Source organism: Chlorocebus sabaeus, chromosome 3, assembly GCF_047675955.1.
Source record: "Chlorocebus sabaeus isolate Y175 chromosome 3, mChlSab1.0.hap1, whole genome shotgun sequence".
In the NCBI taxonomy this organism is placed as follows: Eukaryota; Metazoa; Chordata; class Mammalia; order Primates; family Cercopithecidae; genus Chlorocebus; species Chlorocebus sabaeus.
Window position 1 is genome coordinate 54,623,661 of NC_132906.1, and position 26,046 is coordinate 54,649,706.

Here is a 26,046-nt window from a genome sequence, read left to right on the forward strand (position 1 = left end):
AATTCAGCCCAAAAGCTGGCTTTTAAGTTCTCTGTCTTCAAAAAGACTGGAGATTCTTTATGAGATGTAGTTTTGCATAAACAGTCTTTGTTAACAAAAGTTTTCCCCAGATATCAGTTAAATTTTAACTAGTTCCCTGTAAATGTTATATGAGTGCCAGAAATAACCTCGGCATTTTTGAAGAAAAAAGTAGAACTAGAGAAAACTTCATGGCATAAACACACAGATAAAATACACACTGCAATCGTTGCTGGTAATCAGACCATAGGGGCCTGAGAGTTCATGATTACCGGCAATGCTTTCCGAAGACTATCTCCAGAGAGATTTCTCAGAAGACTGGAAGAGGATTGTCATAGAATAATCATGCATGAAAGCAATTACAAGTGCTCAGTCCTTGTGACAGCACAGGTAAATCTGCACCTGAAGCTATTCTGTCTGATTTGAGGTTTATTCCAGCATCTTTGAGAAATCGGGTCCAAAGTTTAAAGCCCTTTTTAGATATCATAATCATCTCTATATATTCCACTTTAAACCTTTTACTTCCATTGCCTAACAATTGCTTATATCTGAATCTTCCACAGAGATGGCACATTAGTTTCCCTACATCTTTCTGATTTTACACAATGTACTGAATATTTCGCTGGAAGTGAGAAGTGACATCCAAAGAGGAAAGCAGAGGAAAGGTAGTAGGGGACGGGAGAGGGAGGAAAAATGGAAATACATTTTACAATGTATAGCTAGGTAAGGAATTCCGTTAATATTCATGTATAACAGTAAAGCTAATGGTGAGGAACAGCGCCAGGTCTCCAGGTGATCAAGAGCCCTTCACATGTGGAGAGCTTTTGTGGACAGGAGGAATGTGAGATTTCCCGTGAGAGGAGCCTGGGTGGGGCTTCTGATGATTCCCTCTTTACTGGGGTGAGGGTTATAAATATTCTTAGGAAGTACATTTAGACATCCTGGAGGGGATACTAAGGGTTCATAAGACCTGTGACTCTGTTCTCCTACAATTTATGGACTGCAGGCACATGTCACAACACCACAGAATCTTACACTGATGAGGGGCCTTACGGGGGAAGCAGTTCAATATCCTATTGAGTACATACAACCCCTCCCAGCATTTTCACTCAAGCCCCATTCAGCCCGTACTATGGAGGTGGGGAACGCCCTTTGCCCAAAGCAGTCTTTTTTGTCTTGGATGGTTTGGACTCTCCTAAATCTATTTTTTTTCTGAAATAATCATTGTATTTTCTACTTACTGGACTTTGTTCTATTTCCTCAAGAAACTGAAGAACAAATGCAATTCCTCTTCTTGCTGAGATGTAAAGCAGCAGACAGGGCTCTGTAACCAGCAGTCATGTATTATTTTGGTAGGTTTTTCTTTGCCATTCTTTTCCATTAAGGAGAAGAGGGAACAGTATGCATGTAGGGGACAGAGGGGGACAGTATGCATGTAGTGGACATGGATGCATGTAGGGGACCTGCATGGGGACATGTATACATGTATGCATGTAGGGGATATGTAGGGGACATGTATGCATTATGGGACATGTATGCATTAAAGAAGAGGGAACAGTATGCATATAGGGGACAGAAAGAGGAGACAGAAAGAGGTTACCTAGGCACCTTGGTTTGGGGACTCTTGTGTCATGTCTCAGCAATACCAAATCCCCAGGGGTCTTTATGGAGAAGAACCCTTTGCAGATTTCTAACATGTCAATTGCGCTACCTCTACTGACAGAAGAGATTTTTAATTTAGTCCAATGATATGTTCCACTTACCCTCCATTCACTCCACATGTTTGCAGGGTGCCAAATATGTGCCAGTTCAGTTCTATGCTGAGTTCAGGAAAGTTTAATGGTGATTGAGACACAACCCTTGTCTTCAAGGAGCTGACTGTCTAGAGCAAAATCTAGATGAGTTAACAGGCAGGTCTAGTACATCATAGGACCATAAGAGCCCATGGATAAGGCTCCACTTCAGTCATGAGTAGGCCTAGAAGAACTGTTGTCTGAGAGGAGAACTAAGCAGTAGGCAAGCAAAAGGAGCAGTAGTAGAATGCCTCCAACGAAAGAGCCAAGCTTTCATAAAAGGCCAGAGATGGCAGAGAGTGTGATATATCACAGGTGCTGTGTAGACCATAAGGTGGGTAGGAACAAGGGTTTGCCAATGCCATACAAATACATCTCTGCCTATAGGACATGTGTGTGGTGTTGTAGTCTACACACAAGATTGTATGTACTAAATTGTGTGCTTATGTTTAAGTTATACTTGTATATTAAGGACTAAAATAAAGTTCACACATTCAGAAATCTGACCACTAAGATACAAAGAAGAATAAAGTGTTCTTGACTGTGAAAGTCACAGCCCAGTGGAAACAATATTTTTAAACTTGCATGTTGTCAGAAGCTGGTTATCTAGGTTTGTGAGATAGTTTTAAATTGTTTGGAGTAATTGGGTTGAGTAGATAGATTTCTGAGACAGAAACCCAAAATAGAAGTCTCCAGTAGAGGTCCACAATGTTTTCTCTCCTCTTAATCAAAAATAGTAATTCCTATCCTTTAATGGTAATTTAAAATCAAAATTCATTTTGATTAGTGATTAGCTTAATGACCATTTCTTATTGACCTTTCAGTCTCCACAGAGCTAAAAAAGATAAGGAGTTGAACTGGGTTGCAGGGGAGGCTGATATGCTTAGAGTGTGGAAATGGCAAGGAATGGGCTGTAAGAAGCTCTGTGAGAAAATTCTGAAAAGGAAGGAAGCCATCACTGGCAGTTAAATGTTTACTAAGGAGGAAGGGCTAGTAGATTCAAATAAGGAAGTAAATTTAATTAAAGAAAATTGTTCTGAATTCTACTTAAACTTCTGCCTGCTCCAATTCAAGGAATGTTTTCCTGAGATCCTCTTAATTCAAACCAAGGTTTCTCACCTTGGCACTATTGACATTTTGGGCTGGATAATTCTTTGTTTTGCGGGGTGGGAGAGGGAGCTGTCCTCTGCATTATAGGATGTGTAACATCCCTGGCCTCTAGCCACTAGATTCAAGTAGTACTCCTACGCATATATCAGTTTCAACAAACAAAAATGCTTCAAACATAGCAGGATGTCCCATGGGGGTGAAAATTAACCCACTTCGAGAATCAGTGATTTTAACTAACAGGGATAAGGAGCCAGAACACAGTCAAAGAATTTAATGAGCTACTGAAGAGGATCCTTATTGCAAAAATTATTGTAATTCTGCTATGGTAAATTATAACTGTTTTCTAAAACTTTTAACATGAATAATCTACGATCTGTTTGACACACACGCACGCACACATACACACACGTGGATTTTTCCTAGCCATCTTTGTATTGTGTTAGTGCTAAAAAATAAGTTGTGCACTCTGTAATATAAGAGTTAAATGGATTTCCAAATCAGCTTCCTGGGGTTTCAGAATAATTTCATGTTACCATATCAGTGCAGAAAAAAAAAAAATGTATCTCATCAAAACTATTCCAGAAGCACCTCATTTTGATAGGAAAGTACTTTGTGATGATTACCTAATAGGCAGCATTTGTTGAAACGCTTTTAATAGACCTTTTTTATCACATGCAAAAGAATTTCAATGCTAGTTCAGTCTCCTGTTTCATTCTGTCATGAATCAATTTGTAGAGACATTTAGAAGTCAATAATCCACTGCAGCTTTGATGACAGGTGATTAATTTCTACATTTTAGAGACATAATAAGATTTAGCAATATAAAGGCCTTGAAGTAACCTACCGAACAGCTTTAATCTCAGTCTTGGGACTGTTGCTAAATATGAATGCTTGTACACAAATGTGAATGATTTAAGTTAGTAGGTTTTATTGCAGACTCCTTGTGTTTTCATATTAATCTTGCTTTACAATCAGGCTATCCATACAATCAATTTATGTTGGATATTTTTTCCCAACACAATGCTTGAAGGGAGGAGGGGGCTAACAAATTATTTACACACAAAGGGTTTGTTCTACAAAAGAAGTCATTTTACGTACTTATTGTTGAGGGGATGACTGATTTTATTGGTGTAGCATGGAAAAAGTAAAAAGAAGTGAAGGTGGCCTTCAAAAGATTCTGACAGATACGTTCAAGGAATGGCTGGTGATGAATGCTGAACCACAGCTAACACTTCCTTCCAAATAATCAGCTGCTCTCCCGTTCATAATGTCTTTCTTTTCATCTTTCTTATTTGAAAATTGACAGAGGCCTCAAAGTAGTTTCTAATTCTTATCAAACGATTTCTATGAATGTAAGCGCTCATAAAAAGAGTGAAGTTAATGTAATCTGAAAAGAAGGGTTTCTCTTCTGCTGCCACTGGGGGATGGCAAACACCCCAATGTGGAAGTTTATTTAAAAATAAATATATAAATCAAGGCAGATGAATTCAGTGTTCTACATAATTTATCATCCTGACCAACAAATGGAATGTTCTTAGAAAACACTAAGTATTCCTAAGGCAGATGTTCCAGGTTCAGCCGGCTTGTGCCTGTGCTTGTGAAATCTTGGGAGCTTGAGGTTTTGCTTTGTTCTGACATGTTTTTGATGTCAGTGGAGGATCACTGCTGAAAGTCTTCGTGGAAGACATATTTTCTTTCAGAAGAAAATGACGAAAGAAGAGGTGGCTGCTTGACACACGTACAAAAACAGAGAAGACAGCGTGCTTCTGGGGAAGATCCAAGAACAGGACATGGAGGCAAAAATGAAAGACTTCTCAGAAGACCACCCAACAGAACAGAAACCAGACTCACCTTCCAGCACTGTGCCCTCTCTTTCCCCAACCACCATGATCACGATTTTACTTTTCTCATTATTCTCCTTTTTCAAAGATTAGACATCTGTTATTATCCATCATTATTTTCTCTTTTTTAATTTAAATTTGGCATGTCTCCTATTAAAGTGTTTCTTAAAACAGTTCCTTCTTCCATATTTCCTGAGTTAGGGCACCAAGCTAGGTATCTAACTAGGGAATCTTCACAGCTCGCCAAGTGGGCTTTGCTGCCTCCAGCCTTACCCTGACCACCCCCCATCTACCCTCAATGCTGCTGCCAGACTAACCTTCCCACAGGACTCCATGCTTGTCTGTTTGCCTTTTGTGTGTGTTCACACATTCCAGGAGCAAATCGGAGCAATTAACACATGCTGGGCACTGTGGTAGGAACTGGGAGTTTGAAGATGAAGACATGGTGTCTTAAATTAAATAGCTCGAAATCTATCCAGAGAGACAGACACATAAATAACTAGCAGAGTGGTGAGTGCTATAAGAGTTCTGTGAGTATGTACAGCTGAAGCTGTTATTAATACCTCCTAAGGAGAAGGCATCAGCCTGAAACCTGCCAAATTTTACCAGGAAGAGACGGACTATGCAGACAGAGCAAGCAATTCAATAAATACACAGAGTCATTCTTAAAATAGACAGAAGATAGATGATAGGTAGGTAGGTAGGTAGGTAGGTAGGTAGGTAGGTAGATAGATAGATGGATGATAGATAAAGATGATAGATAGAGAGATAGAGAGATAGAGATAAAGAATATCTTCTTGATTTGTTTTCTCTCTGTGTGTCTTCCTCTGTCATCCCATTTTATTCCTTATCTCTTGCAAATTTCGTGAAATACTACCCTCTCTGTTTGCTGCTTTCCCACTTAGTCTCCAGTTACCACTTCACTAACACTCTTTCTCCACTTAGAAGGTAGGTAATCTCCTAGATGTCAAATCAAAAATATCCTTTTCCATTCTTATCTTACTGAACTACTTTTGCATTTAAAACTCTTTATATATATATGTGTGTGTGTGTGTGTGTGTCCTCATTTTTAACTCTACTTTCTTGGCTTTGACACACATTCAAGTTTTCTTATATGCCTTCTTCTACCTCTAAGGCTCCTTTATGGGCCTCTGCTTTTTTATCTACCTTTAAAGGTTGAGTTTATGAAGGATCTATTCTCATTGTACACACCTTACTTTGGAGGGGAGGGTGGACATCATTCTTTTGGTGATAAACAGTACTCATCACCATTCTCCATCAGTCTCCAACCCAGACCTCCCTCCTGAAGTAAGAATCATTTTATTTAACCACCTGGAGAACAGCTTATGATATTGTATCTAACTATCTATAGAACATCTGTCAATGGGCCACAACATATTGTTTCTAAAGGGAAGGGTATAAAGACAAAAATAAAAAATAGCTATAGGCATGTTTCATCTAGACTAATCAGATCCATTAAGCAGAGACGTGGTCTGTAAAGCAAGGAACACACTCAGGAGTTACACAGATGTTCCAATGAGATACACTAGTATATATATATCTAACTATAGTGTGTGTCTATGTAATCTAGGATTCAATAATAATTTTATTTATTAGAGTATAGGATTAAAAAGGTCTGGAGCCCACTAAAATGAAACACAGTTTCTATAAAGACAAGGCTGTGGGTTCAGTTGAGGTGGAGGGAATTATTTTACTCTTTAAATGATAAGATCTTCTATTACTATGTTTTTTACTGCTCAAGAATCAAAAGATCTGAATTCATATCCTAAACTTGACTGTTATCCTTTCTACATAAAACTTTGTTTTTTTATTTCAGGATATCCTCTGAGTTGCAGAAACTAAATTGTAGAAATATCACAAAACTTGACAATCCCATGAGTATTTGATCCCAACACAAAATATTCAGGGTAATGCTCCACCTTCTCTCACTGGTCTTTCAACACTTCTTCTTGGCCAAAAAAAAGAAAAAGAAAAAAAAAAAAAGGTCGCTTTAAATATACACAAACAGACAAACACACACACACATACACACAATTGATTATTATTATCACAACAGTTTTAGAGGAAACAGAGGAACAAAGAAAATAAGTAATTTGCTCAAAGCTTGTCTGGATTCAGGTCAGTCCACCAGATGTCTCAGCTTTTACACAATTAAGAGAGAGAAAGAAAACAGAAGCTATAAACATGAGAATATACGTACACTAAATTTATTCTTCCTTGGGGCCCAACCTAAAATTACTTCTCCACTGCCCTCCACCCCTGACCCCAACTCTAGGGGAAGATTTCTTCAATATTTCCCTACATTCAGTGTTCATTCCTAACCCCAGTCCTTTGATCAATCTTTTTCTACCACCCTCAAATGCCTTTTACCTTCTCTTCCCTGTCCAAATCCTTTCCTTGCTTCAAGCTAACTATACCTTGACTAGAAACTTCTTAGGCAATATGATGAATCTTACCATCTTTAGTTCCTTGTTCTTGAGTTATTTTCATGTATTCAGTTTTTCCCCGGTACAGTGCAATTATCATGAAGACAAACAGCCGTCTTATGTGTTTCTTCTTCTCCATGACTTCATGACTGGCTATCTAATATATTATCAAAAAATACTTGTTTGAATGGATAACTAGATGGAGGACAGTAAGGAGTAGCAAAATAAATAAATAGAAATAGTAAGAAATAAAGAATCTTATACAAGTAAATTTTGAACTTATGGGTTAAAGCATTTAAAAAGCTCATCACATACAGATAGAAATAGGACTCTTCTAATAGTTTCAAAAGTTTCATAAAATAGTTTTTTTAATTGTCCCAGCCTCCATGAAACTGATATAAATAAAGAAGAGAAGTTAACTTTGATAGAGCACTTACTGTGTGCAAGGCCTCCATTGTGTACTTTGAAATACAGTATCTCAGCCGGGCGCGGTGGCTCACGCCTGTAATGCCAGCACTTTGGGAGGCCGAGACGGGCGGATCACGAAGTCAGGAAATCGAGACCATCCTGGCTAACACGGTGAAACCCCGTCTCTACTAAAAAAAAAAAATACAAAAAAAAACTAGCCGGGAGAGGTGGCAGGCGCCTGTAGTCCCAGCTACTCGGGAGGCTGAGGCAGGAGAATGGCGTAAACCCGGGAGGGGGAGCTTGCAGTGAGCCGAGATCTGGTCACTGCACTCCAGCCTGGGCGACAGAGCGAGACTCCACCTCAAAAAAAAAAAAAGAAAAGAAAAAAGAAAGAAATACAATATCTCAGTCACGCTGTACAACAGTCCTGCAAAGCATTATTACCCCATTTCTACAAGTGATAGAACTAACATTCAGAGAGGATAGGATTGAACATCCCCAAGATTAGACAGCCATCAAATAGAGGAGCTGTACTTTGAACTCAGGCCCAAATGAATCCCCAGCTTATCTTTTTCTGTTAGTCTTTCTTTATACATTATAAGGTAACGTTTTCATCCCTGGCTGTTTTGTAAAGCTAAATCAACACTAGCTCTGCTTTTCTAAATGTATGTGAAGAGCAGAAGAACGACCACATTGTTCTTGTACTTCCTCTGGTGGTTTAACCATGAACAATTAGCATCAACATTCATTCCAATCTCTACAAATACCCAGAATCTCTGCACTCTGCACCTATCATTGTATATGCCAAGGTCCCACTCCAGAGGGTAAAATTGCCAAAAACGCATATATAATCCAGAGGTTACTGCTGCAGAGACACATTCTCCAATAGTCAATATGCAAACATAAGAAAATAGACTTTGTCTGAAGTTGCTTTAATGAAGAGGGAGCATTGGAAACCATGCTGAGGCAGCTTCCTGAAAACCTCGGAAAGGGCCTCAATCCTGTGAGCCACTGTTTCCTCAGCTGTGACATGGGTATAATAACTAAAGGTCAATCAAAATAATTTCAAAAGGCAACTGGAAAATAGTAGGTATTTAATAAATATTAGTTTCCATACTCATTGTCAGAAATAATTCTCAATAGACATAATAAGAGTGCATAAAGAAGAAAACCAACACAAATTATTTGGTTGGTGTAAAAGTAATTGTGGTTTGGGCAGTACTGTCAATGGCAAAATTGCAATTACTTTTGCACCAACTCTATTAGTCCATTCTCACATTGCTAAGAAAGACATACCCAAGACTGGGTAATTTATAAAGGAAAGAGGTTTAATTGACTCACAGTTCAGCATAACTGAGGAGGCCTCAGGAAACTTATAATCATGGTGTAAGGGGAAGCAAACATGTCCTTCTTCACATAGTGGCAGTAAGGAGAAGTGCAAGGGAACTACCCTTTATAAAACCATCAGATCTCATGAGACCTATTCACTATCATGGGAAGAGCACAGGAGAAACGTGCCCCTTTGATTCAATTACCTCCCACTGGGTTTCTCCCATGACGCATGGAGATTATGGGAGCTACAATTCAAGATGAGATTTGGGTGGGGACACACCCAAACCATATCACTGACCTAATAGAATAAAGACAAAATTTGACTAAGGTATAACCTTGACTGTTACTATAATAGATGAAAGGGCTGGGTGTGTTGGCTCACACCTGTAATCTCAGCTACTCAGGATGATGAGGTGGGAGCATGTCTCAAGTCCAGAAGTTTGAGGCTGTAATGAACTATGATCATGCCACTGCACTCCAGCCTGTGCAACAAAACGAGGCTCCTTCCCCCCCACACCGCAAAAAAAAAGAGAGATGAAAAAATAGGAACATGTATAAATATGATAGAATTATAGATTATCAAGAACTGTAAAGACAGAAAATTCTTAATTTGATGGGTATTGAAATAATAAATTACTTGTTCCAACTTCTTGCTTTTATTCTTCAATTATGTGCGGTCATAAATGTATCATGTATAGATGCAACATAGATAAGAGGCAAGGAAAAGTATTTAAAAACATAACTAGCCTTATTGTCCACTCTTGCAATTTTTCCTGATTTTAGGTACCAAAAACATATAACAAAGATGAAAATGCCACTGAGACAAAAGGATAATTGTTTGCTGTGTTAACTTCAAAGAGCTATTGCAGCACAGCAACATCTGTAATAAAACGACGGATGCCTGTTTTTTCACCAATGTCAAATCATCATAAAATACTGAGGAGAAGGGAGGAATCAAATCTTGCAGTCCTCGAAATCTGATATGAAGTCTATAACCAACCCTGTGCAAGATGGGTAGCTTTTACAAGAGGACAAACACATTGTAAGAGAATGAATCAAAGCAAAGGATTAGATAATTGAAGAGGTGACAGCACATCAGATCGCAGGTGGCAGAGTGAGGTATGGAACAGGAGTTGCCTGCCCAGTAACACACAAGAAGAGTTATGACATTTATGCATTTTCATTTCTACAGGTGGGAACCTCAAATCATTCCATGGGCTAGCCTCTGAGTACCTCTAATCCAAGCCTGCCAAGGATCAGTTGATATACTCCTGTATCGTCAGAGATGGATCCAACATATTTCCAACAATATTTCTTTGGTCCTAACAAGGCACATTTTAAGTCTAAATAACCTGTAAATTCAAACCTTATTTTCTATGGTTAAGATCCATGACCTTGCAGGCTCTATTGTCCACAGCCATACATCCAGGAGACATTATTTGACCACCTACTCTGTGTCAGGCTGTGTAAGATAATTCGCCTATGATTTCCCATTCAATTTTAACAGGCATACTCTGCTGTGCATGCTGTTGTCTTTTTTTAGTAGATGAAGAACTAAGAATCAAAAACATTAAGAGACTTACCCAAGATGATATACTTTACAATGCTTTTCCCCCATAAATTAGTAGGTTTGATTGCAACTGCAGCATCAAAAGGCAGCAGGGCTAGAATATGCTTACTTTGCACATGAGCTGAGAGCCCTAGAGCCAGTGCCTTCTCTTTCCTCCCATGCCTCTGGGTAAGGATCTCACATGCTAGAAGTTCTCAGCCAACCCTGGCAGCTTTCGGCAACATTTTTCCCGTGTTATTTCAGACAATGGGTTTGTCCTTTTTAAAGACAAAATAGAATTTCTTATTTTCCAACTTTATATTTTGCTATATTTTACAATTTTTCAAGTTTTTCTTTTCTTAGTCATTAGCAAATGAAATAGCAGCATATGGCTAAAAGGCCTAAGGATAAGCTTTCACCCCAAAGAAGGACAAATAATCCTCAAAAAAAAAAAAAAAAAAAAACAATTATTATCCCCTACTAACAGAACCCTATTCCAATTTTAAGTTATCTCCTTGACCTTAAAGACAATACTCTGTGGGAGTGAGAAACCTAAGACCACTGCTCTTCATAAGCCAGTTGAGTTATTAATTTAAAATTTCCCACCAAATGGCAATAAATCCAGATCTAAAGACAGTTTAAGAAAGTTACAGAAAATGTTACTCTCTCACCTCAAAAGGTTTTCAGTCCTTAAATAATTTAATTGTTTAAAATCTAAGGTCTTCATATAATCCAGCAATCCCACTACTGGATAGATATCTACTCAAAGGAAACAAAATTCATATATCAAAAAGATGCCTGCACCCATATGTTTATTGCAGCACTATTCACAATAGCAAAGATATGGAATCAACTTAAGTGTCCATCAAGAGATGATTGGGTAAAGGAAATGTGTCATATATACACAATGGAATATTATTCAGCCATGAAAAATGAGTGAAATCATGTCTTTTGCATGGCCGTTGTCTTAAGTGAAACCACTCAGAAACAGAAAGTCAAATACCACATGTTTTCACTTATAAGTTGGAGCTAAACAATGTGTACACATGGGCATAGAGTGTGGAATAATAGATATTGGAGACCTGGAAGGGTGGAAGCATGGGTTGGGTGTGAGGGATGAGAAATTATTTAATTGGTGCAATGAACTTCTTTTTTTTTTTTTGAGACAGGCTCACTCTGTCACCCAGGCTGGAGTATAGCGGCACAAATCTCGGCTCACTGCAACCTCTGCCTCCCGGGTTCAAGTGATTCTCCTGCCTCAGCCTCCCAAGTAGCTGGGATTACAGGCATGCACCACCACACCCAGCTAATTTTTGTGTTTTCAGTAGAGACGGGGTTTCACCATGTGGGCCAGGCTAGTCTCGAACTCCTGATCTCAAGTGACCTGCCTACCTCGGCCTCCCAAAGTGGTGGGATTACAGGCATGAGCCACTGCGCCCAGCCCAGCCAGTACAATGAACATTAGTTGGGCACATTAGCTGGGCGCAGTGGCTCACGCCTGTAATCCCAGCACTTTGGGAGGCCCAGGCGGGCAGGTCATTTGAGATCAGGAGTTAGAGACCAGCCTGGCCCACATGGTGAAACCCCGTCTCTACTAAAAATACAAAAATTAGCTGAGTGTGATGGTGCATGCCTGTAATCTCAGCTACTTGGGAGGCTGAGACAGGAGAATCTCTTGAACCCGGGAGGCGGAGGTTGCAGTGAGCCGAGATTTGTGCCACTATACTCCAGCCTGGGTGACAGAGTGAGACTGTCTCAAAAATAAAAAAAATTAAAAAAACAAAGAGAAGTTTATTGACTTCAAGAGGCATCTGGGAGCACCTCACTTAATCTTAAAAAGGCATCAAGGGAATCCTACTACAGACTTAATCTTAAAGACAAAGTGCTCCAAATTTTTGGTAGGATTCAATGTAGGAAGTCATGTTGAATAAGAACCAAATCTTGAAATAAATAAGATAAAATTAGTACCCCTTCTACCTCCAGTCATGCAACCAAAGACCTGCCACACGTAACTGGGCACTTTGTAGTCTCACCTAAAAAAAACGTAAGATCCTTAACTGAGATATTTGAAAAACTCATGTCACGTTTTCACTTCAGAAGAAACCTTACTCAGCTTGTCCATCTTGGCTTCAGAACACATTTATCAAATAGTAAGCTCTTTTCAACTCATTTCATTCTCAAAGTCAGGTAGAAGTTGGCTGGAGTTAGGATAGTTTCTCCTTAGTCCTTAGGATTAATCTGGTCATTTTTCTGTTAGGAAAACATTCATTTCAATAGAACAGATTTTAGAACTTGATTTAACAACCCTAAAGCATAGCTGGAATTCCAAGATCCCTCTGGGGAAAAATGGGGCTTTATAATAATAACTTCAGAAGACAAGAGTAAGTACTGTTTATCCATCACCTACGGGATGTTAGTGGGTGATAATATTGAATAGACTCACGGTGCAGTGAAAATGGGCCAGTTTTGAAGTCAGTCAATAAGTGACTTTTTCTCTGCTATTTCCCAGAGAATAGAACAAAAATCTAACACATAGCAGGCCCTCAATACATATCTATGAACAAATTAATGGATCTGTTTCAACCACTTCATTTTACATACGACACACAGAAACTAAGAAATTTATCCTTGATTATTAACAAAGTGAAACTCAGAATCTCTAGATTTTCTTCTTTGTCACATTGTGACTTTACCTGTTTTTATTTGTGGGTTTGCTTGTTTTGTTTTTGACGTTTAGGAAATTTATTTACCTCAAAGTGCCATAGCACAGAGCTTTCTAAATGTTTTTAATTACAGACGTACCTGGTGTGTGTATTAAAAATAAAGGTTCCCAGACTTCTACCTGGAGATTCTACTTCTGTATCTCTGACCAGGCAAGCCTGGGAAACACGACCTAGCCAGTTCTCTGGAGGAGAGGGCTCTCTGTTTGCTCAACACCAGCACACCTAGTTCAAGCCAGCGAGGAGAGGGTGAGGAGATACTCAGTCTGCTCAGCTGGATGTAGGAATACAGGATGCTTTGTTTATTACTGGTAAGTCAAAGGACACTGAAGAGAGCACCGAGAGGTGATTTTGAGGGCAGAAAGCACCTGGGAGATACAGCACTCACCTTTGATTCATTAATTAAATTTGCAGAAAGGCAACTGCCCAAGAGGTCCTGCAGCTGCACGTGCTTCCCTCTGCCTTTTTATGAGAAAGAAACAAATGACCTCAGGGCAGACTAATGGAGGGTTTGTCTTCTTCCAGAAACTAAGTTTCAGCACCACTGATCAGTATTCAGCCCGCTCTTTCTTTCCTTTTCTTTCTTTCTTTCTTTCTTTTTCTTTTCTTTCTTTTTTTTAACAGTTTTACTCTTGTTGACCAGGCTGGCATGCAATTGTGCGATCATACCTCTTGCAATCTCCACCTCCCGGGTTCAAGTAATTCTCCTGCCTCAGCCTCCCAAGTAGCTGGGATTACAGGCATGCAACACCATACCTGCCTAATTTTGTATTTTTAGTAGCGATGGGGTTTCTCCATGTTGGTCAAACTGGTCTCTTAACTCCTGACCTCAAGCGATCCACCTGCCTCAACCTCCCAAATTGCTGGGATTACAGGTGTGAGTCACCGCCCCCGGCCACATTCAGCCACTTCTATGTTCCATACCACTGACATGGCCATGTTTTCCTAGCTACCATTGATCAGAAAAAGTTCAAATATGAATATTTATTTGTGCACGAATGAATGAGAAGGGTTCTGTCTTCTATCATTAGTATTATTGTATATGAATTCATTTTGATAGCCCTTTTCTGGAGTCAACATCCTTTCCTTTCTGAGATATGTATAATATAAGCTGAATTATTGTGGATATTAGAAGAGAAAAACAAGAAGAAACAGTGACAAAATAGGAGTAAATACAGGATTTTGCATGCAAAAATGCTAAAAAGCCCTGAGAAAAACAAAACATCGTGAGGAAAATTAAATCAGGCATTGTAATTGCAATCTAGTCTCTATCAGTGAAGAAGGAGGTAGATGTAAAGCCAGCAGATGTACTTAAGAGGGATTATTATGTTTTTATGAACTAAGCTAATGTAATCCTGGATTGCAAATTCCATGAACACTATAATTGCTGAATGCAAGTTTCATAAGGGCAAAGTCGATGTCAGCCTGTCACATGGTGGACACTCAATAAATATTGGATGGATGAATGGATGGATGGATGGATGGATGGATGGATGGATGGATGGATGATCTTGGATATTTGAGAGAAGGACAAAGACATCCCTGCAAATATTCTGAGCTCTTTCCATCTCCACAAGCCAAACTGTTTTAAGTCTCTGAAACCATGGTGAGATACAGAAGACAGTACCTACAAGGTGGAAGTCAGTATTCCTTTTCATAAAATCAACAATCAATAATACATTGGAAAACCAATGTATTATTCTATGAGGGCTGCTGTAGCAAAGTGCCAGAAACTTGGTGACTTAAACAACAGAAATGTATTGTCTCATAGTTCTGGAGATGAGAAGTCTGAGATCAAGCTGTTGGCAGAGTTGGTTCCTTATAAAGGCTATGGGGAAGAATCTGTCTGATGTCTCTTTTCTGGTGGCTTGCTGACAATCTTTGGCATTCCTTGGCTTATATACACATCACCCAATCTCTGAGTTTTCATATGGTGCTTTCCGTGTGTGTGTGTCTCCACCTTTCCCTTTTTTATAAGGACACAAGTCATATTGGATTACGGCCCACCCTACAAGACCTCATTGTACCTTGATTACCTTTGTAAAGACCCTATCTGAGGTTCTGACAATTAGAACTTCAGTGTGTGAATAGGGGTGAAGGGGACATAAATCCACCCATAGCAACCAGTTACCAAAATAAGTGCCACATAGAATGCATAGCATCTGCAACAAAACAAAAGTAAATTATTGTTTAAGCTTTTCACTGAAGGGGAGAGGATATCCCAGTAACAAAGAGAGAGTAAATAAAAATTAGTACAAATAACTCATTGTTACTTAGCCATTTCTAAAATGCAATTCAAATTCTCTTCATTTAACTACTATTAGTTTAGTGAGTGTACTTTTTAAGAATATAAACACACAGTTCTAGTGCAAAAATATTTCTTAGTAGATTTACTTCCCATATCACTTCCCTCTCAATCTTTTATATTTAACAACTAAATTCCTCCAACACAGTGGTTTTTAAGAAGCTAGCTGCCATGGTTGGAAAATAAATATCACATATAGTATTGCATATATTTTGGAGAGATGTCAATCCAAAATAAATGGAAAGTTCTAGCTTTTGAAAAGATAATGTTCTAAGAAAATTTACTTACCCAAACAGTTCATTTCCTGACGATGATCAACAACTGAGATTGTGCTATTTATAGAAGTGGTTTAACTGAATATATACAAATGATAAAGTTCAGCTCATTTTATGTGAGAAAAAGTACCTTTAGGAAGAATAAAAAGGAAAATACTAAAATAATATCCAACAAATTTTTTAAAAACTTAGATATTCTTTATAAGTCACATCCACTGGGAGTCTGGTAAACATCAAGAGTAAAAGATCGAATTCACTGTTATAGCAACAGTCATAGTATTTGGCATTTTTGCTCTATGAAAGGGGCATCGAACATATCCTCTGAGCATACTAGACTTGAAAAAGAGAAAATTAAGGGGGCTAAATGTTAAGTCTTACAGTTAGAAAGCTCAAGAGAAATATAGTTACAATCACACAGGCACAGATTCTAAAGCGGAAAATAGGCTCCAAATGTGAAGAAGCTTTAGGGAAAAAATTTATTTCACTGTCCAACAATTATAATTCTTCCTGAAGGGAAGGAAAGAAGTTTAAATCAAGAAGCCTTTGATATAAAAATCAAGAACTCATGTGTAGTTACACTAATAAATAGAATTCTATAGATAGATAACCAGACAAAGGATTATACTGAAACAGAAAATACTCCTTGACCCCTTCTGGGTCCTCACAACAGGGATGCCTCACACAGCCAGCAGCTCCCTACCCCTCATGGGAGGAGGAGCACACAGGTGAGCAGATGCAGGAGCCAAAACAAGCACTTTTGGGTTACAGCAGAAGCAAAACTCCGTGCAGTCCCACAGCAGCATCTAGGGAGTTACCCACGACCCCTGAAGCCCCAGAGGACGTGTGTTACAGTGTGCTCCTTTACCTTTGCTCTCTGTAGACAACTTAAGTGTTAACATCTCAGTGCAGTGTCAGTGTGACAGCCTTTTGCATCCACACCCAAGTCCTTGTCTGGCATCCAGGAGGAATGAGGTTGCATGAACAAATTAAAGGATGATGAATGCAAAGGATTTTATTGCCAATGAACATGGCTCTCAGTGGGAAGGGAAGCTGGAAGGGGGATGGAGCAGGAAGATGGTCTTCCCCTGGAGTCCAGTGAGGGACTCTTCTCCGAAGTCCGGATGTCAAGTCGCCCCTCCGAAGTCAAGCTGCTTCTCTCTGATTTCCAGCTGCTTTTTGTCTTCTCTCTTTCTATGCCTTCTTCCAGTTGGGTCAGGGGCTTTTGGGGTACAGGACTGGGGGCAAGTCCAATTATTTTGGATGTAAAATTATCTTGGTGATCCATGGCATATCAAAGTGAGTTTGAAAGTCAAAGATAATTCACAGGTATTCAATATTAAAGCAACTGGTGATAAAGAATAAAGAAGAATGGGTTTTATTCTCGTGTTCTCACTCATATGTGGAAGCTAAAAATTAAAACAATTGAACTCATGAAGATAGAGTAAAATGATGGTTTCCAGAGGCTGGGAAGGGCAAGGAATAAGAGAGAGAGGAGATAGCTAGTGAGTGCAAAAATATAGTTAGAATGAATAAGATCTGGTATTGGATAGCACAACAGGATGATTAAGTCAACCATAATTTATTATATATTTTAAACTAACTATAAGAGTGAAATTGGAATGTTCCTAACACAAAGAAATGTTAAATGCTTGAGGTGATGGATACTCCAATTATCTTCATGGGATCACTATACATGTGTGCCTGTATCAAAATATTACATGCACCCCATAAATATGTACACCAGCTATGTACCAATAAAAATAAAAAATTAAGGGGCTAGGCATGGTGGCTCACACGCCTGTAATCCCAGCACTTTGGGAGGCCAAGGAGGGCAGATCACGAGGTGAGGAGATCGAGACCATCCTGGCTAACACAGTGAAACCCTGTCTCTACTAAAAATACAAAAAATTAAATTAAATTAAATTAGCCAGGTGTGGTGGCACGCACCTGTAGTCCCAGCTACTCAGGAGGCTGAGGCAGGAGAATCACTTGAGCCTGGGAGGCAGAGGTTGCAGTGAGCCAAGATCGTGCCACTGCACTCCAGCCTGGGTGAAAGAGCAAGACTCCATCTGAAAAATAAAAAATAAAAATTAAAAAAAAAAACCACACACACAATAAAAAGAATGAAGAAGGGTTTAGAGGGAAAGATTACAAGTTCAGTTGCTAGACCTTTATTTTGAGGGAAAAAAAATCTGCATTTTTACATATTTGATATATTCATTTCATGTATTTTACATAGTAGGGTTTACCAAATGTATTAGCCCATTTTCACACTGCTATAAAGACACAGCCAAGATTGGGTAATTTATAATATAAAGAAAAGAGGTTTAGTTGACTGGGTCCATGTAGCTGGGGAGGACTCAGCAAACTTACAATCATGGCAGAAAGGGAAGAGGCACATCTTACATGGCAGCAGGTGAAAGAGTGAGCAAGAGCAGGAAAAGCTGCCTTTTAAAACCATCAGATCTCATGAGAACTCACTCACTATCACGAAAACAGCATGGGGGAAAACGCCCCCATGATCCAATCATCCCCCACCTGGTCCCTCCCTCAACAGGTGGGATTATGGGGATTGCAATTCAAGATGAGATTTGGGTGAGGACACAGAGTCAAACCATATCACCACATAACTCCATTTATAAGGATTCTTTAGCTTTAAAAAAGATTAAAAACATATGGATTTGAATGAAGGTTTTTGCATAGTCATTCCAATTCCATTTTCAAAAGGTGAAAAGGAGGTGCTCATACAGTTATGTGATTTTTATCTATATACCAAATCAGTGTCAAACATAGATATTTTAGGCTGTGACTTGTGACCCTAGCGTTGTGCTCAGATCCCTTGAACACATATAGCAAAGAACATCATGAATCACTAAACTTCTAACCTGGTAAGGACCTTAAGTTTCTCCTAGTCCAAACCTTTGATTGTGCAAGAAACCGAGTCTCAGATATTTGCCCTGGGTCCCATAGTTAGTGTGGTGACAGGCGCCAGATTAGAATCTAAGAGGGAAAACCCTAATCCGGCATGAGGCCCACTGCTACAGCCCACCCCAACGTGGAATGCTAAATCTGGCAGTAAAATTGATAGCATTTGATGACACTTTGAAAATAAATTGCATTTTCTATTTAAAAGAATCAATCGTATTACTTTATTCAATCCTCACGACTTCATTAATTAGGAACAAGTTTCCCCCTGTACAGATAAGAAAACTAAAACTTACAGAAAAAAAGTAATCTGCCTAAAGTCACATAGCCAGTAAGTGTTAAACTTGAACTCAGACCTTGAAATTCCAAGGTCTTTTCTCTAATACCTCTGATTATAAGAGAAATAAAATTAAACAAACACACAGATATACTTCATTAATGCTATTTTTAGGAATTAAATGCTAAATTTCACATACGATCTTTTGCAAGACAGCAAAAAATAAACAAAATATACAAGGTTTGTATATCCTGTTAAAATCAGAATTTTAAAAACTGCTTACCTAATACATTTACCTTGACCTCATAGATTACCTTTAATACTACTCTTGCCCTGATATATTTGACCTCTATTCATAGAAAATGAAACGCAGCTGTATGGATTGATTTTTAGATCTCTTTATTCAAAGTAAAAGATGAGCCAAAATCAAATTTTAGTATGTCTAATATTTATGCTTGCAAAGACAGTCTAGCAAGTGTCAACTTTGGGTGTATATTAGCATTATGGAAGATCAGCAGGTATTGGGTGAAAAGGCCATCATCAAGAAGACAGTCCCATATAACAATAAACATAGCTCCAGAGAAGCATCATTTTAAAAGTACACACAACACTCACTCAGACTTTAATTATATTCACAGTATTCTTTAAGTTAATTTTTCTAAAATGTATAAAACTAATTATTTTTCAAAACCAAGTTTCAGACAACTTTCTTCTTATTCATAGGTTGAGGTAATCAGCCAATATGGTAGAAAGAAGAATGAATGATGTTCTAAGCGACATGGCTCATGTTATTACAGGCAAAGACTTAACAGTTGTCTTCTTCCAAATCTGGCTCTATCACTTGCTATCTGTGTGACAGTGGCCCTGTTACTCAGCTTCATTATGCCTCAGTTTCCTCATTTGATAAATAGGGATAGTAATAGTTTCACCTACCTTAAAGAGTTGTTATTAGGATCAAATTAATATTCATAAGGCAGAGAGAAAAATATTTAGTACAAAGTAAGTGTTTGACAAGTGTTTGTCAATGAAGCAAGCTATGCAAGTGTAGACAAGTTACTTAACTTGTCTGGGCCTAGATTACATTCTTTATAATATGAAGAGATTGCACAGCCTCTAATCTGCTGAAGTTAAATCCTGATTAGTCATGTATCTGAAACTATTGAATATCTTTCTCTGAATGACTAGGCAAATTTTGCTTCCAACATATGTGGATGTCAAGTCACCTCTGGGGAATAATTAGAGGAGGAAACGGTGTAATGTAATGAGAAAAAAGAGGTAAAGCCAAAGGGAAGAGTGGAGTTGTTGGAAATTAAATATTGGGAGCCTGGATTGTGGGGTTGGGCTTTGAAGCTTGAACTTTAGGGGCAGTTTGGCCTTGGTCAAATCCAGCTTCTAACCTGTATGACCACTGAGAGATTCCTTAATATCTCTGAGTCTCACAATCCACATGTCTATTATGGTACAATAGCAGTCCTTACTTCACAAGTAGTTACTAATAAGAGTATGCGTATAAAGCATAAGGCTTGGAACTAGTAAAAATGTAATAACTTGTTTGGGTGGTGACTAAAATCATGATGATCATGACGTCTGCAAGAAAATTTAGCAATTTTCTAACTAATCTCCTATCAATTCACAAATTGTTATAAATATAAAAGTTATATCAAGTGTGAGAGGAGAGGCTTAGCTCCACTGAATTCCTATTTCAATTGTCAAGTTTACCACATTAAGTTATGTAAATATAACATGAAAGTAAAAAAAAAAAAAATGCTATCACGATTTATCGCTTTCATTTAAAACTCTTTTATTTAAATATCCACAATTTTAAAGTTTTCAAATGGAATTTTTAAAATAACCAATAAGGTATTCAGTGATTTCATTTTAAGTTAAAGAGAAACAGAGCGTTATGAATCACTTGAGGACGTGTGATTGCACAGTGACAGGAATCTAGTGCAAGACATCCAGTTCTTCAGATGTGAAGATGCTTCTGCTAGGCATTATTATCAATGTGATTGGTGCAGCCCAAATAAATAGAATTACTAACAATTTTGCAAGCTGAAGATATTTCACTAGGCCAAATAAGTTGTTTAACTATTTTCAAGGCTATCCATAAGCATTATATTAAATCCATAAGAATGTCTTTAGGGGAAAAAATTATGCTCAAAGCTAATTTTATATATTTATTTGTAATGCTTATGAAAGTTCTAATATTGTTTTCTATTTGGATTTAACTATATTACCGTTTTGGTAAAGTATGGTAAATGCTATTAAAAAAATTAAATAATGTACAAAAGAAGATAAAAATTATTCCAAAACCTGACACACAGAAATAATCTGTTGACACTTTGGGAAATAATGTTATCTCTCTCTCAAACATATATGCACATATGAATTACGTGTGTATGGTTTTACATTACTTATATCATGCCACATGGTATTCTTTAGCATGTTTTTCTCTCAAAAATATCATATGGTCCTTTTTCTTGTCACAATAAATATGAATCCATACCATCATTTACTTTGCAATATTACAGCCACTAATACACATTAGCTACATTTTCTTAAATCGATCACTGATGAGCACTGAAAACATTCTTATGTAATCATTTTGTAATTGTTTATAAAAAATTAAATTAAGGTAGATACCAACCTCATGCCATACGCTATAACACATTTCAGATAAATCAAATATTTGAATTTCTAGAATAAACCTACAACTTATTAAAAGTAAACTGTGATGAGCTATTACATAATTTTTAAATAGGAGACATCTTTTAAACATGTCACAACAGATGGGAATCGTAAAAGGAATGAATGTATCTGTTTGACCATGTAAAATTTAAATTTTCTGTATGACTTTTTTAAAAAACTAGCATTTATAATGTTGAAAGTCAAACCACAAGCTGATACCATTTGGACAGCATTTGTTCCTTTGAAAGAAGGCTTTTACCTACTACCATTGCCAAAAAGTTGTTTTATAGAGCCTCAAAAGTCTCAATACAGGTGCACCCTTGACCCCATACCAACTATATCTGTTATTTTTTAAAACTGCTTGGTTTCTTCAGTTCTTCCAAATAAGCCATCACCTGTTGTTGCCTGCTGTTAATGAATTGTTGTTTTAACAACTGTATAACAATGTAAACCTGTTTGATATAGTCTTATTTTATCATTTCAGTAAACCTAACATCTGACACTGACATTCTAAAAAGGTATCTCTTTAGTCTCTTAAGAAATATTGAGAAAGGGTTTCTGTTTTACCTGAGATAAGCTTCCTTAAAGGTACAAGGGTCCCTGCTGTGGTTATTACTAACTGATACACAGTTTCAGCACAAAACACTTCCTGGGCTGCCTCACCTCTAAGATAGAATGCATAATGGAAGAGAAAATAGAATAGCCTTTAATAATTGCTATCTATATTTTGTTCCCCCATCACTGACAGAAAAAAGCATGTCAATAATGTACATTAATATTTTCTATATTTTAAAGTTTGAGTGAATGCATGTAGATCATTTGAAACAGTGTTAGCACCCTACAAGCATCCAATAAATGTGGGTTGTTAATATCATCATTAGTAATTATTATTTATCCAAATCAAGACAGAAGCACCATAGAGGCAAGAAACGATTACCTATGCCCTATCAAATGAACAGTATATGTGTATCCATCGGAGATCGGCACTGAAGTGAGGAAACAGACAATGGCTCTCAGCTGCAGGTGCCAGGGGACAATTAATGGTGTCTCACCAGTAATATCATGGCACTGTGCAAAGGATTTGGGGTGGGGGTGTCCACTAATGTTCTTACCAAAGCATGTTTAAATTGTTCTCTCATGTCACCGTGCAATGCTCGTCATGACCAAGGGAGAATACAAGGAAGAGAACAGGGGCGCTCCGGGTGTAGAAACAATGGGGCCCAGTAACTGATAAGGCGGGCAACTAGCATCTTTAGGGCAACCAAGAAGGATGCTATTTAGAGAGAACTTTGTGCAAGTGAAACAGGTGGTCCAGGGCAGAGGGTGTGAGGCAAGAGCCATCTTGGGCTTTCCAATGAGACCCCAGGCTAGACCAAAACAAAAGCTATGTTTATATAGTCCCTTACTATGTTTATAACCCCCTTACTATGTTGATATAGGGTTAAAGGTCCTCATCTGTTCTTTATGGTAGAGGGACCGGAAATGAATATTAGAACCTACTGTATTTCATTTAGTGTATGTTATATATTCAGTAGAACTTGGATTTTTTCAGAATGTGGTTTCAGCCTATCTCCACAGATCAAAACACCCTGGTCTTTTTCAAAAATCCCTGAATTAAAAAACAAATACAAATCAAAACTCTGGTACCCTGAATGGACAAAACCGAAAACAAGGACATACTTTCAAATGATAAGTTAACAAACTTACTGCAACCTGGGTATGCTAATATTGGATAACGATCTCTTAATGTAAGGCATCTGGAAATTCCTGATGACTTAATAGATTTGTCTGGTTTTGGTCATACATTTGCTTCAAACTGTTCTTCTGTACCACAGATAAAGGAAGATTCCAGACACAATATTTAATTAGTACCTAATTAAGAGCATCAACACGATAAGTGATGCAGGTTCTGGCCCCACTGTTTGTACCTGGATATGGGTAAACAGTTCTAGTGAATCTTGGCTGTCTGACAGCTCTCAGCTGTCACTGGCACTACATAACCCAGGGAAGGTGCTGACGCTCCTTGGCAAGTGTACACTAGTAAACATTCAAAGCAGTTGGAGAAATCCAATCACACCAAGTAAACCACAGAAGAGAAAATATGGGAGTCTGGATCCAGCAACATATTCCTACATATGTGCTTCATATTCAGCCTAAGTCATTATTCCAGTCATCTGAAAGAGTTAATCAATGCCTTTCCACATGTAACTGAGGCATCAACTATTCCAAGGGTATCTTTAAGAATATGTTCACCCAGATAGAGTCAGTACAACTGCCAAAAACCAAATGCTATGTTCAACTGATGCAAGTAGAATTCTTGATGAACTGCAATTATCAAATTGACTTGCCTCTGGGGAGCAACCTGCCTTATGCCAAGCCACCAAGGGAATAACATCACTATGACACCTTGAAATATCTGGGATTATTAATTTTTTTTTACCACTAACCAACTTTTTTAAAAAGGAAAACTGTGTGACTAAACTTCTTGTACTTTCTTACACACTAACCAATTGTGTGACCTTAGACTGGCCATCTAACCTTTCTGGACCTCAGTTTCTTCACCTATAAAATAAGAGAATTGCCCGAGTACTTTCTATAAGCTCTTTCAGTTCTAAAATATGATTTGGTGCTACGTATTTATATAGCTTATTCTTTCTGCAGATTTCAAAATCTCTCCAGAGACTCTCATTAGTATTCTTAATATTGCGGTGAGGAAGGCAAGTGGCAAGGTTTATTATCCCCATTTTTTTAAAAAGAGACAATGAGACATTTTGCTGACACAGCACTCTTGACCAAGTAAGGACTAGAAGTTAGGTGTCCTGATACTAATTAAGAACTCTGTTAAGCCACTTTGCTACTCAACTAAATAGAAGGTCTCTGATGAATAAAATATTCTGTGCTCATGGAAGGAAAATATAGTTTGATCATCTTACAGAGACGTAATGATTTAAAACAATGATTTCCAAACAGTAACCCATATAATATTCTGGGTAGTTTTCTCAGGTCTCATTGCCATGTCGCTATACATATTTTCTCTTTTCTGAGACAAGTATCAAAATGTGAATCTACTAACGTGGGAGAGTGTTAAAGAATATCTTCGAAAAAAAGTAAGAAGAGTGTCTGAGGTAATAATAATTAAATTTCCGATAGAATATTTGCAGAAAATAAGCTATATAGTCCATATTAATACATTGAAGTGTTAACTTAAACTCAATCATACATATCAATAGAATGAGATTATCATCCAATAAATAATTCAAAACATTTTTAATAATAGTATTTTTATTAAGAACTATGAAGAGTCTAAGATTTTACCATATTTGCATGCTAGCAAGTTAGCCTGCCATCATTTCATAGATGCTCGCAGAAGACACAATACCCCTAGGTTAGAGACAAAGGATGTTACTATCAGTAACATCAATAGCCAGAGTATCATTATTTTTGCTTTGGTTTGCCAAATCCCAGTCCCCATAGAGTGATGCAAAGAGGGACAGGTGACCCTGCTCATGCATAACATTGCATTAGAGGAGAGAAGACCTTAGCTCAGGGATCCTGAATCATTTATTGTAATAAACAGTAAGCTTGTCTGCCCTTTTCTCCAGGGGTGATACTATCTCTAACTCCTAAGGCTGTTCACCTATACAAACACGCCTGAAACGATAATCCAAAACAAAATCAGTCAACGCTTCTGTCTGCAAAAAGTGCAGAAGTACAAGAGACTCATGGAGAAAATCTCCTAAAATATTTTCTGATTTCATTGCACTATCTCTATATCTGAGAATTGTTAAGTACTCAACATAAATAATGTAAACAATATTGAGGAAGAATAGGATATCCCCCTCCCCTCCTCACCCCATACTCTTACTGGATGTCTCCTTGGTTCTCCTCCATCCCGATAGTTCAAAAAATTCAAAGCCAAAAAGTAACTTCTTTGGTTCACACTTTTCTGCCTTACTTTCATTCATTTCCACTTATTAAAGTGGGAGCCACATGTGTGGTGGGTAAGCATGCCCTCTAGAGTAAGGTGTAGCAGAAAAATCCTGGAAATGCTGCCCACTAGCTGTAGGGCTTTGGCTTGGTTATTAAAGTCCTCTGTGTCTCAGCTTTCTCATCTGTAAAAGGAGGGTGATAACATCTACTTCTTAAAGTTTGGGGGAAGATTAAATCAGTTCTTCTATAGGAAGCTCATAAAACAGTGCCTGGCACATGCACATTTGATAAAGCTTTTCTTAATCAATAAACTTTTTTTAGGTTAGCTAGGAAAGCTTATTCATCAGCAAACTACTTACCAAATTGCCAAAGTTAACGATATATTACTAAATCATTGACAACATTAGGGGAAACATGTAGAAAATGAA

General features: G+C 37.9%; 1 long non-coding RNA gene across 1 annotated transcript; it reads right to left on the bottom strand.

Moving 5' to 3' along the window:
• Window positions 1–16,813: 16,813 nt before the first annotated feature.
• On the bottom strand, window positions 16,814–25,662 carry LOC140711460 (uncharacterized). The gene is made up of 3 exons (XR_012092674.1): window positions 25,554–25,662; window positions 17,746–17,867; window positions 16,814–17,143 (listed from the first exon to the last, which is right to left on the bottom strand). It is a non-coding gene; the product is annotated as an uncharacterized lncRNA (long non-coding RNA).
• Window positions 25,663–26,046: the final 384 nt, after the last annotated feature.